Genomic DNA, 21,026 nt, shown 5'->3' on the forward strand with positions numbered 1-21,026 from the left:
TGTAAGTTGTATCTGCATTTGTGTTTGATTGTAAATGTTATTTAATTTCTTCTTTAATTTCATGTGTGGCCCATTTGTTGTTCAGGAGGGTGTTATTTAATTTCCATGTGTTTATGGAGGTTTTGTGATTTCTTTTGTCATTAATTACCGATTTTATTGCACTATGGTCCAATTGTATGCATGGTATAATTTCAGTTCTTTTGCACTACTTAAGCATGTTTTATGTGCTAGCATATGTTCTTTTTTAGAGAACACCCCATGTGCCTCTGACAAGAATGTGTATACTGATATTGTTGGTTGGAACACTCTGTAAATGTCTACTAAGTCCATTTGTTCACAAATTTGGCTTAGTTCTGTTATTTCTTTGATGAATTTTTGTCTAGTTGGTCTATCTCCTTGTGACAATGAGATTTTAAAGTTCCCTGTTACTATTGTTTCATTGCTTATTTGGTTTTTCATATCTGTTAAAATTTGTCTTATATAGTTGAGTGCTCCTGTATTTGGTGCATAGATATTTATGATTGTAATCTCTTCCTCTTGAATTTTTCCCATAAGAAGTATATAATTACTTTCTTTATCTCCTTGGATCATTCTGGGTTTGAAGTCATGTTGTCTACAAACAGAATAGCTCTCTCTGCTCTCTTCTGGGTTCCTGTCACATGGAGGATTGTTTTCCATCCTTTGCCTTTCAGTCTATAAATTTCCATTTAAGTTAAATGTCTTTTTTGTATACAGTATATTGTTGGATTTTGATTCTTTGTTGTTTTTTTTGGTTTGGTTTTTTGGATTTTTTGTTTTTCTCCGGTACCAGGAACCGAACTCACAACCTTGCGCTTGCCAGGCAGGCGCTTTAGATTTTGGTTCTTTATTCAGTCTTCCAGTCTGCTTCTTTGATGGGTGAATTGAGACTATTTACATTGATGGTTATAACTCATGTGTATTGGCTTACATTTGTTATGTTATTTTCCTACTGTTGCTTTCTTCTTTTCCCTTCTGTTTAATCGTTTGCTCAGCTTGGTGGTTCCTTTCTGTTATTTTTGTTGAATTTGTGGTTGTTTATATATCTTTTTAGAAAATCTTTTAGTAGTCTTTGTAGGCTTGGTTTGGTGCTCATGAATTTGTTCAGTTGTTCTTTATCATGGAACTATTTTACTTCTCCATTAATTTTGAAGGACAGTTTTGCAGGGCACATCAGTCCGTGTTGGAAGTTGTTTTCTTTCAGGACCTGAAATACTTCACTCCAAGCTCTTCTTGACTTGATAGTTTGCATTGAGAAATCTGTCGAGATTTTGATGGGCTTTCCTTTATAGGTGATTTGTTTCTCTTCTCTAACAGCTTTTAATATTCTGTCACTTTTCTGAATTTCTGGGATCTTTATTATATGTCCGGGTGTAGATTTATTTTGGTTATGACTAATTGGAGTTCTATATGCCTCACTTAATTGTATGTCAGATTCCTTCTCCATGCTTGGGAATTTTCCTATTACTTCTGCAAATAGTCTTTTTATGTCATTTGTGTTGACTCTTGCTCTTTCTTTGACACCTATTAATCTTACACTGTTTTTGTCTTCCTCATGTTTCTGCTGTTGATTTATTATTTCCTTGTTTCTTGTTATTTTTAAGAGATCCTTCCTTTTACAATCACTAGCTGCAATATTGTCTTCAAAGTCTGAAAGTCTATCTTCAGCTTCGTTCAAGTGGTTTTGCCAGCTTTTGATAGAATTTTTAATTTCCTAGATATCTCTGTCAACCTGTTTCATGCATTCAAGTTCTTTCCTATATTATTCATTCAAGGTTTCCACCATTTTTCTGTGCTCCTCTATTTTTTTTTTTTAAATCTACATCTTCTTTAGCTGTGCTGAGCATTCTTTCATTATGGTTGTCATTTCTTTTTTCCTGAAAGATTATTTCTGATCTGATGTCTTGTATGGCCTGGTGGAGTTGTTTCTTTACTTCAGTTGCTATCATTTCAGAAATTTTAGGCATATGTCTTCAAAGCTCTTCTCCGTTAATGTCCCCTGAACTTGCTGGGGGTGGGGTGTGGTTTGAGATTGCATTTTGCTCCTTTGTTTTCTCATTTTCAAAGATATGGAAATTCCATAGAGCTCAACCTCAGTCCCACAATAGAGTGAGAGGAATGGTACAAGGATCCTTAGGTCCCTGGTGCTGGGAGTGCCTCATGCTATTGTGAGTGGGGCAGAGTGTGGTTACCCATGTTCCCAAAGTTTTCCAGACTCAGTCCAGCTCCTGCAAGGGTCCAGGGAGTGTGGTCACTGAGACCCCTGGAGCTGTACAGGGCTCAGCCTGGCTCCCATGCTTGTCGGGGAAGGCAGAGGATAGCTCACCAAAGTTCCTGAAACTGTCTGAGGAGCAGCCCAGCTTCCACAAGGATGCAGGTATGGGTTGGTTATGGTCATGGAACTTCCTGAAACTGTCCAGGACTCAAACTGTTTCCCTCGCTGGTGGGGGAAGGTCGAGGGCATAATCACTGAGGCTGCTGAAGCTGATCATGGCTCAGCCTGGTTACCACACTGGTGGGGAAGGGGTAGGTGTAGCTCTCAGGGATTCTCAAAGCTATCTGGATTTCAGCTCAGCTTCAGCAAGGGTCTGTGGGTAGGGTAGAGTGTAAGTCACTGAGGCTCCTGAAGCTGTCCTGGACCTAGGTTCTCACACCAGTGGAGAAGAGTTGTGGCTACAGTCACCAGGGCTGTTGAAGCTGTCCAGGGCTAAGTTTGGCTCCCCAAGTTTTGGCTTTTAAGAGTGAAAAAATGAGCCAAAATACTCCTGTCCTCCATGAAGTAGTGGGTATCAGGTATTTTTTTCTACTTCAGATAAAAGTAACTAGGAAACTGGGAAGTCATGAATATGCCACATGCCCCTTCTTCATTTACCTTCTAAGAAATCAAGGCACTAGTTCAAAAATGTAAAGGGTTGCCTTAGTTCTTAGGAGCAATGTCATTCTCTACCTAGACATAATGCTAAAAGGAATTAGTAACACCCATCATGAAGAAAGTGTTTAATAAAAAAAGAAAGGAAATGTGGCTGGCTGGAGGTCTTGGGCCTGCCCTAAAGCTGAAGGGAATTGTGCATGTCTAAAGTAGTATGTGACTGTTGGGTTAGTCATCATGTAGTTAATCCAGAATTGACAGGAGTTGAACTAACCCACAGTTTGCAGAATATGGACTGAAGTCTCAGTGACCTTACTTAGGCAATTTACTTGCCTGGCGTTTGCCTCTAACATCCTACCTGTAAGTGTACCTCATCATTTTTGGATGAGTTACTGGATGAAATAATGCACTTGTTAAGTAATTTTTAAAAAATAATACCATTAATATAGTACATTTATCAAGAAAATTTATTTGTTCTCATCAGTCTCAGCATTTGCCCTAGCAAGACCATTGCTAGCCATTCACTGTTGAAATCTTCAAATTGTGGGAACATTTAGTAAAGCAATCTCACACGTTTTGAAAATGCCAGGGAACTTTGACTTAGATATCTCCATGGCAGTGTACAAATAAATACACTAGAAAAGTATTCATGACATAGTATTGTTTAGAAAAAAACAATTTTTGAGTGAGATACATGCTTAATCATGGCAGAATGATTGAATAAAGTGTGATGGATCAGAATATGATGTTCATTAACAATATTAAAAATATATTACACATGTTTTTATTGCTAAGAAGAAAATCAGTAGTGCAAATTCATATGTGTAGAATATGTGAACATCTATATAAAAATGCAAGTGTAATATCTTAAATTATTTGTCTTTAGATTATGGCATTTTTTGTTATTAAATAGTTCATATTATCTATAGCTACTGAAATGTATTTTATAATCAGAAAAATAACTATTTCAATGAATATGAAATGGTGAGTTGGCACAAGTTATCAAAAATTGTATGTGTAAAATATATGTATATAAAGAAAGTTGCAGCTCATTTTATTTGCCTTTCTTGTAACATTATATGTACCTTCTATATTTAAAATCATGTGAGTACAGATTGACTGATTAACTATTTTTATTTGGATTATTTTTAAGAATAGGTAGTGAATGTTTAAAGCTCAGAAGACAAGCTGGAGTATATTTAGAACTAAAGTATGCAATGTCATATTTAAACAGTATTTCCTTTTTATTTTAGTCTTTTTGGTACCATGAATTGAACTTGTGATATCATGCTTCCCAGGCCAGTGCTGTGCCACTGAGCTATATCTCCAGTCCAGTGTTTCATTTCAAAGTGTAACAGAACTGGAAAAGAGAGTGAGTGTGATTGAATGTTCCAAAATATAGATTTGCTTAGAGAGAAAGATGTACAGTATCTTGTGAATCAAGAAACAGGGAAAGGAGACAAATTGTTTGCATTAAAAAAACAAAACCAAAGTAGAAACAGCCCCTCCCACTGTTCTTTCTACATGATCCTTCAACTGGCCTTTGATAGTGCAGTCATCACATTGGGATTTGAGGTGTGATGTCCTTGTCACAATCAGCTTCTACTTTGCAGGTTGCATGCATGATTTTAGTTCCTTCTTGGAAAGAAATAAAATGGAATGGTTTGGAATCAAGGTGATCCACACTCGAAAAGCTTGCTTGAGAGATGTTGCTGTAGAACTTGAAAAAGCTGTACATGTTCCTGTGTCTGATATTGCTGTGAGCTGAGTGAAGTGTTCATCATTCTTCTGGATCGATTTCATGACACAGAATGGGCACTCAGTGCAGATATGTGGCTCTTGTTACATATGAAGATATTTATTTTCTTAAATTTATTGATACATTTTAGATGTACATAATGACCACATTCACTAGAGGAAGTTTGTACCTGTACATGATATTTCTTGATTCTTCCTTTTTTACCATTCCCCTACCCTCCTTTCAACCCCTCAATATTAACAAAATCTTTGCTCCCATTTTTTCCTTTTCTCAAATTTTTTTCTTTCCTTCCTTCTTTCCTTTCTTCCTTCCTTTCTTGCCCTTCTCCCCTCCTGAGGTCCTCTTCCCATTTGAACATTTTCTTCCCATTTTACAATATCTAATACTATATTTTGGCACTTACTTACACTTTTGGCTTCTCACACCAGAAAAACAGTCTGATATTTACGTGTGTGTCTGATATATTTAATTTAAAAACAATATCTGAAAATACAGTCATTTACCTAGAAATGTCTCAGGTTTATTCTTCCTTAAGAATGAGTAGTACTCCATTGTATATAATTTTTTTCTTTATGCATTTATTGGTGTTTAAGCATGTGGGCTATTCAAGATTTAGCTATTACAAACTGTGTTGCTGCAAACATGTATGTGCATATACCATTGTGGTATGATGCATTTAATTCTTTAATTCTTTTGGTACTGCATTAAATCTGTGTAACAATTTTGAGATTTTGGCCATTTTCACTATGATGATTCTTCCTACCCAAGAGCAAGAGTTATATTTCCATTTTCTGATATCCTCTTTGATCTCTTTTTTCAGAGTAATGTAATTTTCAATATAGAAATATTTTGCTTCCTTTGGTAGATTGATTCCTACGTATGTCATTTTTTATCAATGCTATTGTGAAAGTTTTGGTTTGACTAATTTCTCTCAGTAAGTTTATTTGTGCTCAAAAATGTTAGGGTTTTTTGAGTGTTGACTTTGTATACAGTTATGTGACTGAATTTGGTTATTAAATCTAGAATTATTTGGTGGAGTTTTGGGGTCTTTTATGTAGAGTATCATGTCATCTGAAAATAATGGTAGTTTAACTTCTTCCTTTCTTATCTCTGTTCTTTTTATTCCTTTCTCTTGTCTAATTGCTCTGACTATTGTTTCCAGGACTATATTGAACAGGAGCAATGATAATGGACATCCTTATCTTGTTCTTGATTTTAAAGTGAAAATATTTAGTTTTTGACCATTTAGTATGACGTTAAGTTTTGGTTTGTCATAGGTAGCTTTTATCAGATTGAGATAATACACATATATTCCAATCTTCTATAGAGTTTTTATTATGAACGGATGTCAGACTTTTTAAATGCTTTTTATGCATCTATTGAGATGATCGTGTGATTTTTATCATTGGCTCATTGATATGGTTTATTGTATTTACTGACTTGCATATATTGAACCATCCTTGCATCCCTGGGATTAGTCTTATTTGGTTATGTATAATCTTGATTTACTGCATTCTGTTTGCCAGGATCTTATTGAGGATTTCTGCATGTATGTTCATTTGGAAGACTGGCCTATAATTCTCCTTCTTGGTTTGATCCTTCACTGATTTTGGTATCAGGATAATACTTGCTTTCAGGAATGAGTTTTGGTGTATTGCTTCCCTTTCCATTTCCTTAAAGGGTTTGAGGAGTAGTGGAATTAGATCTCTAAATTTCTTGTAGATTTCAGCAGTGACTCAATTAGGATCAGGTTTTTCCTTATTGGTAAGTTTTTAATTACAGTAAATCCTTCACTTATGAACTCAATTCATTCATGAGGGCTCCTTGTACCTCAAATTGGTTGTGAGTCAAAACTATTTTTCCTGGAAGAAATAATGGAAATATCCATAATGCATTGTCAGCCTCTCAAGGCATTGCTTAACTAACCTTACCACACAAAACTGGGTATAATGTATAATGTATAATGTGCAAAATTTACCAGAAGTACAAATAATTTTCCTAGTGTATTCACCTAAATTTATAAAATGTATCTTTACTCCCTCAGGTGAAATTTGGGCTTGACTTTTCTTTTTCTAGAAGTTGAGCTCCAGCATTGGGTTGTATATTTAAGCACCCTCTGTTTTCCTGATGTGAAAGTTCACCACTATAAATTTCCCACATATGACTGCTTTTATTGTGTCCTATAAGTTCCAATACATTGTATCAGTATTATTTTTTAATTATAGAAACTTCTAATATCTTCTGTAATTTCATCTGTTACCTATTGCTTGTTCAGGTAAGTGTCTTATAATTTCCACGTATTTATGTAGTCTTGTGGTTTCTTTGGCCATTGATTTTCAATTTCATTGCAGTATGGTCAGATAACATGCATGGGATAATTTCAACTACTTTGCGTTTATTTAAGCCTGTTGTATGAGCTAGTATGTGGTCTCTTTTGCAGACTGTCCCATGTACAGCTCAGAAAATTGTGTATTCTGTTGTTCTGGAGTAAACATTCTGCAGACATCTACTAATTCCATTTTGTTTTACAAGTTTGATTCAGTTCTGATATTACTTCCTTGATTTTTTTGTGTAATTTACCTGTCTATTTGTGACAGTGTGATACTGAGTTCCCCTGTTACAATTGTGTTAGTATTTATTTGATTTTTCATGTCCATTAATACTTGTGTTATATATTTGGGTTACTAGTATCTGATGCATATGCATATATATTTATGATTATTAGCTCTCCCTTTTGGAATATTCCTTTAAAAATATGTAGTGACCTTCTTTGTCTCTTTTGATCAGTTTAGCTTCAAGTTTGCTTTCTCTGTACATAGACCAAGCTACCTGTACTCTTTTCTAGGTCCTTTTGCAGGAAGTATTGTTTTACGTCCTTTGATTTTCAGTCTGTGAATTTCTTTTTGAGGTAAAGTTGTTTCTTGTATGCAGCATATTGTTGGATCTTGTGTCTTGATCCATTCTGCCAGTCTCTTTCTTTTGATTGATGAATTGAAATCACTTACATTGATTGTTATCACTGATATACTTTGGCTTATCCTTGTCATATTATTTTTCTATTATTTTTTCCCAGTCTTTCTCCGCTGTTTTATTACATACCTTGCTAGTGGAGTATTTCTGTTGATGTTCTTGCAATTATAGTCTGTGTTATATCTTTGCAAAATACCCTTCAGAACATTTTGGAGAGTGAATTGGTGGCCATGCATTTCTTCAGTTGTTCTTTGTCATGAAAGTATCTTATTTCTCAGTTGATTTTGAAAGATAATTTTTCAGGTTGCATCAATCTGGATTGAAGATTATTTCATTTTAGACTTGAAATTACTCCCAGGTCTCAATGACTTAAGGGTTTGTTTTGAGAAATCTGCTTTGATTTTTAGTAAATTTCCTTTATCAATGATTTGTTAATTTTCACTAGCAGTTTTTAATATTTTATTCTTGTTCTGAAATTCTGGACTCTTCATTATATGCCTTGGTGTCAATTAATTGTGTCATGGCTATTTGAAATTCTATATGTCTTCTGTGCTTGGAAAGTTTCCTGCCATTACTTCTGCGAAAAATTTTTCCTTTTTACATTGTTTGTGCTGTTTTCTGCTTTTTCACTGTGTCTAATCAGCCTTATACTTTTTCTTTTCAACATCTTGCAGCTGTTGGATTGTTTTATCATGGTTCCTTGCTAGTTTTAAGAAATCTTTCTTTCTGTGATCCTTAACCAAAATCCTGTCTTTTGGACCTAATATTCTGTACACACATTGCTTCATTCAACTTCATGTAGTTTCAGCGGAACTTTTAATCTGTTGGGTATTTGTTTGAGACTGTTTCATGGGTTCTGTTTCTTTTCTCTGTTGAGAATTCATGGTTTCCTTTATTTTCCTAAAGCTCCTCTATTTTTTTATCCATTTTTACCCTAGATTTACTAAGCATGTCCTTCACTTTGTCATTCTTTTTCCTGAGAGATTATTTTTGGACTGTTTTTCTCTATAGCCTCTTTCATCTGTTTTTTTCAACTTCTGCTACCATTTCAGAAAATTTAGGTGGGTGGCTATCTCATGTCCCTTGGACTTCTCCTGGGTCAAATGGCTGTGTTTGCATTTGCATTTTATTATTTTCTCTTTTTTTAAAAAATAAATTTATTTTTTGTTTGTGCTTGTAAATTGCTTATGGTAAATAGCTTATCACTAGTATTGTGGCTACCCTAGGAAATGTCTGTTACTCAGAGATGTCCTTTAGCTATAGCTGGCTCTTGATCTTCATGTGTTTCCCAAGGTCTTACATGCCCAATTTATTAGAGATTATAAGTTGGTATCTGTTTGATTCTTTGATATTTGTCTGTGGTGATGAGTATGACCTAATTCTTTGATATTTGTCTGTGGTGATGAGTATGACCTAGTTCTTTGATATTTGTCTGTGGTGATGAGTATGACCTCAGACATTCAAAGTGTTGTCATACAAAGGAGAACAACTGAATACAACAGAAATGACACCCTGGCTAAAGTAGTATTGGTAGAAATAACAATAACATCAAACACAGCCCAGAAACAACAAACTGTGCTATTTATTTGGTATCTTTAACCATAGGAGTAAGACCTACAGTTATATAACAAAATCCAACGTAAAACAAGAACTTTTATTTTGTCACTTTCCCCTTAGTAGAGTTGATTTTTACCTTGGGGTAGGGAAATTTAAGAGGGACACTGGAAAAATAATTTTTTTTTTATTCAGCAGAATAATTCAAGAGAAATATAGTTGAAGCAAAGCTAAAGGACAAACGATGATTACCTAAGCATTGGGAAACTGGAGAAGACAGGAGAGAAAGAATGAAGGAGAATGCAAAAGAATATTGGAGTGAACCGGAAAGACTAGAGACAGTATTCCCATACATGAAAATATCAAGAAGTCAAGACAGATAGTAGAGGAAAGAAAACAAAACAAAACAAAACAAACAATAATAGTAAAAACCTACACACACAAAAAGACAGAAAAAGGAAAGCAAAATATGCAAAGAAGCAAATAGCAGAGAAAAAACAACAAAATTCCTCTGATGCCCTCAGTTCTGTTGTAGTGTCCAAGAAATAGCCCAAATATGTGCTGGGTAAGCCTCCACCAGGGCTCCAGTAGGATTAGTGTTGGGTGCAGGGCTGTACTTGACCTCTGGCTGTGGGGACTGGGGCCACAGTCTTCAGCTAGAAACTTTCTGTGTGTGCCTCAGTGGCCTGAGTACATCTCCCTACCTGGTAGGTCTCTATATCACTCTCCCAGTTGCAGTGAAATCCTCAGACAAAGACAGTCTGAGGCTACTCACAGTCTTGTCTACAGTTGGTCCTGCCTGCCCCATGTACAGCCTCCTCTGTGCCACTCTGCTGAGTCTCTCCTGCTGGGAGCTGGCTGGGGAGAGTGCTGATTTCCCACTCACTGGCCCCTTGTGGCCTAAAGCTGCTTATATCCCTTGTCCTCCTCCTGCATCATGCAGCGTCATGGAGAGGGTGTGGCTGCCCATCATTTGCCTCTGTGTGTACCAGAAAAATTTGCTGCCAGGGCACTACATCCTCTGTTTTGAGGAAGGCAAAAGAGGCAAAGGGACTTAAATCCTAAATTTGTCCTGCATGGCTTGAGTTTGACACATTGTTGGAGTCTATCAGTGTTTTGGGAACTTCCTAGAATGGTAAATGCTGCTTCATTTCCAGGTAGAATTCTCACAGATAGCCCCCTGGGGTGTTTAGCTGTTTTACAAAGTCCTATGCCTATGTTTTATTTGATCTTCCAGTCTCTTATTTCAGGTTGATTTTGGCATCAGGATGTATGTCCCTGCCTTTCTTTAATTACCTGTGTTTTTCAATGATTTTTTTTGAGTAGTTTCAATGTGGCCTCTCCTCTCTTTAGCCATGTTAAATCCCATGTGAAGATATCTTAAAAAATAAAATGTTTTCATATATTTGGTACATTTTATTAATAAAATATAATGTTTTTAAATTTGAACTTTTTATATTAAAATATTTACAACGGAACTATGAATAAAAAAGCTACAGGGAAAAATCTAAAACTTATATCAATACTTCTATTAGTCCTTATTCTTCCTCACTGGTGAATGAAGGGTATGAAAATATGCTTCTCCCCAATCTAGAAGCAATCCACTCATAGCTTCTCTGGTTGATTTCACTGTTTCAGGAAATCTGAAATATAGATTAACATCTTTGTTCTTCATGTTAAATAATCTTCAGGTTTTTAATATTCTTAATTCTTCATAGTCTTAAACATAAAGCCATCATTCTGCCTTTCAGAGAACAGAAAAACTTCTCAGATTTATTTTTCAGATCTCCTTAGTTTCCAGTAACATTTCAATGCAAGATGAGTCATCAAAATAGTTATAAATATGGTCACTGATGCCTCCCTGATTGTATAACCACTGATCACTGTAAAATATCAGTACAGCTTTTATAAGCCTCATAATCATTTGATACTATTCCATTCTCTCTTCTCACTTACTTTTCAATCATTTTTTCCTCTTGGTTTCTATGGACTACTCATTTGCTCCTGCTTTGCTGATAGCTTCTTCATAAAATTCCTATTTTGCTATTGAGTCTTTAGAATTTGGAATTTCATAGGGCTCAATTTTAGGTTGTCTTATTTTTCACCAAGTGGTCATTCTCTAGGTGAATTCTTACACTTCTATGGCTTATTTTCATGAATGAAAATTATATACTGGGCCAAGACTGCTCTTTCAGTTTCCAGACCTGTATGCTCAGCTGCCTTCTCAGTATTCCACCTAGAAGCTGTAGAGATTGCAGATGGCATGTTCTGATTATTTTACCTCCTTCAGGAAACCAAAAACCAACTTGTACTGAGCCTTTAAATCTAGGATCTCCTCTATTTTTCCCATTGCCACTTATCACTTCAGTTCTAATTTCCATGTGTTTCTAGAACCCGTTGATTTCTTTTCATCTCCTCTCATTCTTTCATCCAACCTTAAATAGGATAATTTACATGTTCTACTTAAGGAGTCTCCTAAATAGACTAATTTGTCCCCTTGCCAGGCACTTCTGTATACTGCAGCCACAGAGGTCTATTAAAAACACAGTTTTGAACTTTTAATTACCCTAGTAAAAACTTTTAAATGATTTTCCATTGCTGTCATGAAAAATTCAAATCTTGAACATGGCCTCCTAGACCATAAATGAGCTGACCCTCCTTCTCTCTCCAGCGTTTTTTGTTCCCCTCCCAATTCCTCTTATGCATCATGATCTTGGTTGTTATGTCCTCCTGCACATGGTGTTTTTATATATTCTTCTCCTCTGAATGGAATAGACTCTTTCTATTTTAATTTGTCTAGTGGAAATTTATCTTACACTTTTTCCAGTTAGGTATTTTATTGCCAAATTCCTTCACTAAGCATACATTTTCAAACTTTGTTTATTCCTTTTCTTGAATGCTGTCAGCTTTATAATTATTTGTGAGTTAAAAAAAAAGAAATGTGAATTTTCTTTCTAAAAATTGTTTCAGGTGAATGAATATCTTACTGATTCTTTCTCTTGATTTATCTTCACTCCCTAAGCTGGTGCTTCTCACAGCGTTTGCTCTCAAATAGATATTGACTGCCCTGCAGACACCTTGTTACCTTGCCTTAAGATCACCAAGGAATAAAAAATGGAAACATGGAAAATTAGAACAACTGAACGAACAATGAATATGTTTGTCTTTCTCATCAGAGGGAAACTATGGTAGACAAGGAGGACCCTTTCTCACTGTTCTCTTATGGCCACTCTTTTTCCTCAGAGGCTCTGAGGGAAGACAAGGAAATATCCCAACAGCCTAGATGGAAGCTGAAAGAAGGGGAAGTCTGAAGCAGGCCCAGGGCAGGACTCTGGCCAAGTCCCAAGTTTGGTTATTGTACTCTTTTTTTTTTTTTCAGTACTGGTCATCGAATTCAGGACCTTGTGCTTGCCAGGCAGGCGCTTATGCCACTGAGCTATATCTCCAGCCCCAAGTCCCAACTTTGGAAGTGAAAGGGATCCCTGAGACTCCCTCTGTGATTTGGTACACTGTAGAGTTCTTGATCATCATTCAAGCTGGCATGACAGATAAAACTAAGTGCTTGCATTCGCAGAGGATTGACACCAGTTAATAACCCTTCTAGGTAAGAAGCATATTAAGTAATAAGAAAAACACCTGTCACTAATATTAAATGATGTAATTACCAGGGCACTGTTGAAAGGTGCATGCACAATCTCTTCTTCACAGAGATGATATCAAATAGATAATGTTTTTGCACTGATTTACATGTGAAGAAACTCATGCATGTGGGGTTAATTGACTTTCCCAGGAATCTGCTGCTAGAGGTATTAAGGCTTCCATTCAAGTCATTAAAATCTGCTTGGAGAACTGAGCTTTGAGCTACTATATACTGCTTTATAAAACCAAAACAAACAAATAAACAAAAAAGAAAACATGTCTGCCCTTCCTATTAAGGTTTTATGTGATCTTAGTAGGATGAATATTTTTGAAAATATTATTCTTTAAATTTTACCCCTTTCAGGAACATGATCCTTCAGTTATTTTCTAGTCTTTATTCAGGAAAATTCTCCATTATTTGGATTTTAATGTTGGAGACAGTATGTAAAAATCAAGTGTGCTCACTCAACTTTATAAAATATAAGTGCACGGTATTATTTTCAAAGGCAGATACCTGTGGCTTGGACACAACTGCATTTCTTCTCTAAACTTTCAAAGATGTACATATTTCATAAAGTTGTACTTTATTCTTAAATTTGCATAGGGAGAAATCAAGTTTCATTGTCAGTAACAGCGAAGGTATAAGGATGCTCCTAACTGGGGAATGAGAATAATCTTGAAGGTAACATCAGAAAGGGATAAATGGATTTTTGATTAAATTTTCAAAATACTTGTTTACATGGATAAAGCAGAGGAATTTTTAGCCTGGGAATTAAATCTTCTCTGCATATCAGAGTGTTAAAATTAAAGTTGCATTAATGCATTTTCTCCCTTGACGGTATAATGTGACTTAGTGTGTCAAAAACAACTCTGTGTCCCAGATGCCTCTGCCCCAGCCTCCACATGGTGCTCACAATTCCAACATTTTAAACAAAACTATTTTTTGAAATTAATTTAATATCCCTAGCTAAAATGCCTAAGAAAATAAGTTTATGTCACAACTAAAAAATATATCTATATATTTATTTATTTATTTCTCAGCACTATTTAGCAAGATAGAATTCAAAAAGGCTTTATGGGTTTGAGAGGAGAGATGAGTGGAGTGTGGATGCTTTTTCAGTGATTTTGCTAATTGCTGAGACAAAATACCCAATACCTGCAAATTATAGCACTAAAGGTTTGCTTTGGGTCTCAGTTTGTAGAGGTTCCAGTTGGCAATTGGCTGGCTCCACGACAAGGTAACATGGTAGGGCTATTTCAAATGAGAGATGGTTCATGATGTTGGAAGCAGAAGGCAACAAAGCAGTGCATCTGCCTTCTTTCTGTATCTTTATATTACATCCAGGCTGCAAACCTATTGACTGGGGCCACCCACACCTACAGTGGGGCTTTTATTATTCCCAGAGCTATGCTAATTCTAATCAGTGGACTAATTTAGTTCCATATAATCTTAATCCCAGTATCACACACATGAGGTCCAGCAAGCTCTAAAAAACCTCCTCTACGAGCACATGAAGGTTTGGAGGGACATCTAGACATAACCCATAAAATAGACAAAATGGAAACTTCAGATAAAGCAAAGACCATTACTGGACTGAAGACTATCTTGAGAATAGGGAAAGAAAGAGACAGCACAGGGACATATAGAGGCGATTGAAACAACATGAAATGAGCTTGTTTGGATTCTCAACTTTGTCTTCCACTGATCCCTATTTTATAGTATCTTCAAAGGAGTTTAAGAAAAATCCTGAACTCCTGAATGCGTTTCCACATACAACCCAGGTGTGATTAAGCACTGTGATCATGGACAGAGGTAGACAAGATGCCAGAACTGGAAAATGCCATACAGCTCATGTTTCCTGTGTATCCTGAACTTGGTTGGTCCTGTGCAATGCGTGGTGTCATCCTTGTCCTCTTTGAAAATTCATATTTTGTCCCTCTAAGGTGGATCCGGAAAGATGCAATAGATTCCCATAATCAGGCAACTTTGCAAATCAGATTAGCAGATCAGAAAACAGACAAGAGAACAGATCAGAACAGATCAAAAAACAGACAAGAAACTTGCCAAAATAGCATTGTGATGAGAGTTTCACTGAGTTAAAAATCTAAAAATCTCCACTCCAAACGCATGTTCTATTCACTGCACTAAGCCTTTCCCAGCTGTGCTTTGATTTATCCAGCTATAAAATTGGCTGGGTGTTTTCCTCTCTCTTTTTCTCTGTGATTTCTAATGTAAGTTACAACCCAGGATAAATCAGATGAGAAGGGTGGGGAGTAAAGATTAGATTGCCCTGGTGTTAACCTTTTAATTAAATCAATTGCTTGTGCCTTTAATAAAGGGAGTGCCTAAATGGAAAACAGAAGAGAACTGGGATGACATGTTAAATGCCCTCATTTGCAGGGAACACAGAAGGCAGAAATATCCAGAAGGCAGCATGCCCATTTGACGGAGGAGTGGTCTAGAGGTTAGCACTCTGCAGAGACCTGGGTTGTTAAGAGAAGTTCTTCAGGGCCGCAGATGATCCGCAGTGGCTCCATGCTGCCGGAGAAGGCGGGTGAGGCCATCCCCAGAGATCACTTATTAGCAGGTTGGAATGAGCCCAGGAAAGTAGGCTGCCTTGTTACTAATGGAAAATAAACTGTGGATGATGCAGTCAGACAGCAGCTCTCCACTGGCCCAAGTTCTCCACTCGACATTATTCTCCGCATGGTGTTGCTTTTGGAATTATTCTTAGGCTGAGAATGAAGTGCAACTCCCTGGTTCTCAAAATGGCTAGTAGCCAAAGTGCGTCTGTATTCAGCACTAATTGGGGTAAGGTGAGGTGATGCGGTCAGCTCCTGGAACGGGGGTAAGGGAAGACGTCTACAAGACCTATTTTTAGTTGCCTTGGCGCCTAAATTGGCCACTCAGATAGCAGTTCCAAGTGCTCAATAAGAGATCCCTAAAATATTACACCTGAATTCAAATCTGGGCTTGCCATATGATAGAAAGGGCATGTTTATCACCACAGTACAGCTCAGTTCTCTTTACCTGCCCTACACTTCCTTTTATGAACAGCAACAGGGCATGGTAGAAAAAATAAACAGTTTCAGGGGAAATGGGCTTGGGTTTGAATTCCAGGTCAGCTCCTCATCAGAAATGTGACTTATTACTGATATTCCCTGGGTTTTAGTGTTCTCCTCTATCAGTTGGGGATGGTTTTTCCTCTTAAGTTTTTTTGTAGATAAGGATTTACCTATACATGATATCTGTAATTGAACTACATTTATATATTATAATCTAGCAGACAAAATTGTTGGATTATACATTTTTGTGGACATATTCTGTTCTCAAGATCCTCCCTTTACCATTGTTGTGACCCATAATTCACTGTGAGACTTGGTGTGGGAAAGAACTTAATATATGTGTATGTCTGAATGTCTGGATTAATCAGTAAAAATGGCACTAGGCAAATTTAAATTCCATACAGATCCTTATTAGGCCACCTTGTCTCACATCCTTCACAAAGCCTTTCTAATATCATCCTATGTGATTTCCTTGTCATTACCATTCTGAACAGTCACTGTCTCTAATATTCATTCCATTATGAGTTTAGTTTTTGTTACTTACACTTTTACTTACGTTCTTTTTGAGAACCGCTTATATACCAAACACCATATGATTTGCTGAAGGAAATTTCAGATAAATAAAACACAACCCGTCATTACAAAATTTGAGATTCTATATGCACTTTCACAAAAAAGTAAATAGAATCCAAGCCCATACAATGATATTTTGGCCAGTGGTAGACTCTGACCATGGGTCTCCTGAGAATACATGTCCTAGTGATGAAGGAGCTTTACATAAGTACTCTGTGAAGTTTGCACATGATGATATCACCCTAACGGAGCATTTTTTGAATTAGTACTTTTCATTAACTGATGCATGACTGTGATAATTTAAATATCATGTATCTTCACAGAAGGAAGAATAGATACTAGAGAAACAGCACAAGCACTCAGCCACGTTGGTTTCTGAAGATTAATGTGCTATAACATACCCCTATAGGCTTCCAAATGCGTTTCTACATGAATGTATGCATGTACACGCTTGTGTATGTGTGTATGTGTGTGTATCTTAAGAACCAGGGTTTTAGGAATAGATATTTTACATATTTATACAAGATCAATAATTCTGGAAGACAGCAACATTATGTGGCTCCCAATCACTATTTCTTTAACTATCTCTTTTCTTTCAATTGTTTTTGTATTATCAAAATAATCAACAGGAGCTAGAAAATTCTTCACTAAATTCTAGAAATATGTTTTTCTGAGGGCAGTGTTAGATAAAATCCTGTAAAGGTTAGGAAACATATCTTGCTAAGGGGTTATTGCTTTAATTAATATAGTTAATGATGAAAAGTGGCGATCCACGTTACCACATAGCCATTCTCTTAGAAAGATACTTGCAGCAGGCATCTAACAGGCAGGTGAACACCAAGTGGGGCTGAATGGACTTGAAGCATAGAGCTGTTTTTGTACTTGCTGCTGGGGCAAGGATGTGGCTTGGAAGATACATAATTCAACCTAATTGCATACCCAGCCTCTCCAGCAACTGTCCACAGGGCAGCCTCAAAATCACGTTTGATTGACTTGTATTTGATTTGGAAGTGGAGCAGGGCATTATGAGCACTGAGCTCAAGCTGAGGCCAAACCAAACTCCATCAGCACGTTTCTTAATAAAAGCCCAAGCCCCTGCAGGATTTCTATGCTTCCACGTACATCCGGTCATTGGAAATCAACCTCTAAGATGTTATTTTCTTGCCAGTTGATGTCAGAGTTTCTTGGAATGGATCCTATCTCTCTCGAATGAGAGATAAATCCCTGAGCTGAAGTATTTTTTTTATTGCACTCATAGTTCAAATAAGATGAAATTGAAAGGTACTGTAGAAAGTCCTGGTGTAATTTTTAGTTAACTACTTTTTCCTTAATTGTACAGATGAAAAACATGCATAGTAGAAGTACATAGGAGAAGACTATTAAATGTGAAACATACTAAACTTCTGTGCATGTTTTACACAATCATTTTAGTGGCAAAGGTTTCTGGTTTCCCAAATCCAAACTGTATCAAATGATTGCAGTTTCCCTACCCTACACCACTGTGAATACCCAGTCCCCTTGCCTCCTCTACACTCCACGCATGATCTGAGTGAAGCTGGGAGGTTTGGGGATGATCTGTTCACCTCCTGACAAGAAGTTGTAGAAAGTCACCAGGGCTGCAGGCATGAAGCACACACAAAGAACATCTACTGTTGGCAAAAAGTCAGACAAAATATTGGGTAGAGAAATTGCAGCCAGATCATGGATGGCCTCAAGCACAGGGCAAAAAGTATTTATATTGTGCTGTTGACTGACTTCCTACTGTGGCTCTAGCGTGGCGTAAGGCACACATCACGCATCCATCACACACCTAAATATCCCCGTGAGATTCACCGTTATGTCTCCTTTTCCCGACAGGAAAGTTGAAGCTCAGAGAACATAAATAATTTTCTTCTCAAGACACTGAATTAAGAACTAGCAGAATTTGGATTTGAATTCAGGTCTAACTAAATCACTGTGTGTACTTAAAGGGAAAAAAAAAGCATTCATTCCGTGCGGTGATGTCCACTGCAGCATCACTGGTGAATGTTAAACACTCTTGAAAAGTAAATCCACAGGCAATATTCCACTTAAAGTCTTGAGGAATATAGGTTTCTGTGGACAAAAATCCATTGGGTAGTATTTAGGATCTGTCTTTGAGAACGTCTTCCACATTACAACTGCTAGGCAGCTAATTGCTAAGTGAATACAGATTTTTTATTTCCAAAGTAAGGAAAATACTTACAACTGTCAATCTCTCCTGCCTTAAATCTCTACTCACTGGCAGAAAACAATCAAGGCCCCGAGGTTATTGACCAGAGGTTCTTGAAACAGTACTTGGAGATGGATTTGCAGTGAAAGCCAGCGTCCACCAGGTGGCAAACAGCTGTGAATCCAGTCTAACTGGGCCAAAGCCCTCTTCACTCTGTATCGTCCTTGAAAAGGACTGAGAAGCAAGATTTCGTATGTGAGGAATTGTTATGCCCTCATTTTACATTTAGAAGAAGGCATTTGAAAGCATTTGAAAGGGAAAAAAATGGTTCTCTAGCTTTACAAGTGGAAAGGAGTCAATTTGACTGGGAATTCATTTTTAATTAAGCTATGGGAAGTATACTTTGTAAAGAATATTCTATCACATGATAAAGAAAATATGACTAAGGAAATATAAATTTTCAATGACAGAATAGAACAATGACTTTGAAAAGGAGATGCTCAGAACCCATAGCCTTCTAGACTAAACATTTGCTACCTCCTCCAAATTTGAAAAAAAGAAAACAGCCAAGATATTCAGGTATATTCAATTATATAAGGAATGTTAGTTGAATTGGGGCAAAAAGTGTGGTTTCTACTCCTGCATATGCTACAAACTGGCACGGGGACTTGCTCAAGCCTTTTGTGATCTCTGATCTCCAATTCTTTCATGTGTAAAGTGAGAATAGTAGACATCATTAATTATATTAAATTGGATAATGCTAATACAAAAATTATAGCTCTTGCTTAATAAACAATAACTAAAATCAGATTCCATGTTAAATGTATTTGTGACAGTATCTATTCCTTCTCATGACAACCACATCAGGCCAGAGGCACTGAATCTCCCTTGGTCAGGAGGAACAGGTATACGCAGGCAGCGAGTCCAGTCACTATGATGGAGAAAGAGCTGCAGTCCAGGTTTGAATCCAGGTTTGGCCAACTACATCGCCTTAGCTTCTATTCACTGACAAAATCTATTTATGCATGACCTCCACACATTTACTTTTAAAGAAAGATGACAGGAAAATTGAAAAAGTACTTAGAGAAAGGTAAGACAGTCACTTTACAAGTTGAAATAAAACTAGAAAGAACCTATTTGTATAAGTACTCACACAAGTTTCTGCAACAAATTGCCACAAAAGTAGTGGCTTAAAATGACATGAAGCTATTTTCTTACAGTTCTGATATTCATACTCTGTAGTGAATCTCTGTGAGCTGAATCAAGGTATCATCAGACTGCCCTCCTTCTGGAGGATTAAGGGAATTCTATTTCCTTGGTTTTGGTGGCTTTCAGAAGATCTGCTGCTTGCTTTTGTTCGTGGCTTCGTCTTCATCTTCAACGTCAACAGTACAGCATACTCTAAACTCTTTCTGACTTTGACATGAACTCTCCTGCCTCCACACTTAAGTGTGAGTGTTAGTGTCATTATGTGAGGCCCATCTGGATAACCCAGGATAATCTCCAGATCCTCAATATCTACAAAATCCCTTTCACCACATAAAGCAGCATATTAATAAGTACTGGAGATTAGGATGTCGATATACATAGTGTGGTTGAAAAATATGGTGGATATTCAAATTTAGAAATTTATTAGAGTAAATGACCCATTGCCCTTAATCTCCCTCAGAATATAATTTTGCACTTTGATTGCACTTATCACATTGTTCTTGCCACTTTCTGAAGCAGTTCTGGAAATCTTTCGTGAGTGTCTTTAGTTGTGCTGTAGTGACTGCCTCAATGTCCTGAATTTATTCAAAATGTTTATGTTTCATGGTCACGTTGACATTGGGGAAGGGCCAAAAAGTGCATGGTGCCCAGTCTTGTGAATGCTGAATGCTGTTTTTATGGGCTTGCCTTGCTGTTGAACGGGTCTGGGCAACAGCTTTCACCTTTTCATCATGCCTTGTAAAGACACTCACCAACACAGACTTCCAGAATGGCTTGAGCAAGTGGCAAGAACAGCAGGATTATGTGTGTTTGAGGTGAGGGGGATCAATAGCAAAGCCTTTTTTTTTAAAAGAACTGATGTGTCTTTTCCTGCAATATATTATTTTTAAAATTTAAATATTCACCATATATTTTGAACTCGCATTGTACATTACAAGCCATTACTGAAATTAGCATGATAGCTGACATGTACTGACTTTACACGACATTTCAGGAACTTTATATGGATTAAATTTATTTTTCTAACAATTCTATGAGGCAGTTGTCTTAGGTGTTTTATACAATAATTCAAAATCGCAAGCCAGTGAGTAGTATGGACTGTTCTCCAGAATTCCTGCTATTATTTCATACGTAATCAGGCCTTTTCATTAAGAATTGAGTGCTTTTAACTTTTAGGG

This window comes from Chinchilla lanigera, unplaced genomic scaffold (genome assembly GCF_000276665.1).
Source record: "Chinchilla lanigera isolate Chin_1 unplaced genomic scaffold, ChiLan1.0 scaffold00058, whole genome shotgun sequence".
In the NCBI taxonomy this organism is placed as follows: domain Eukaryota; kingdom Metazoa; phylum Chordata; class Mammalia; order Rodentia; family Chinchillidae; genus Chinchilla; species Chinchilla lanigera.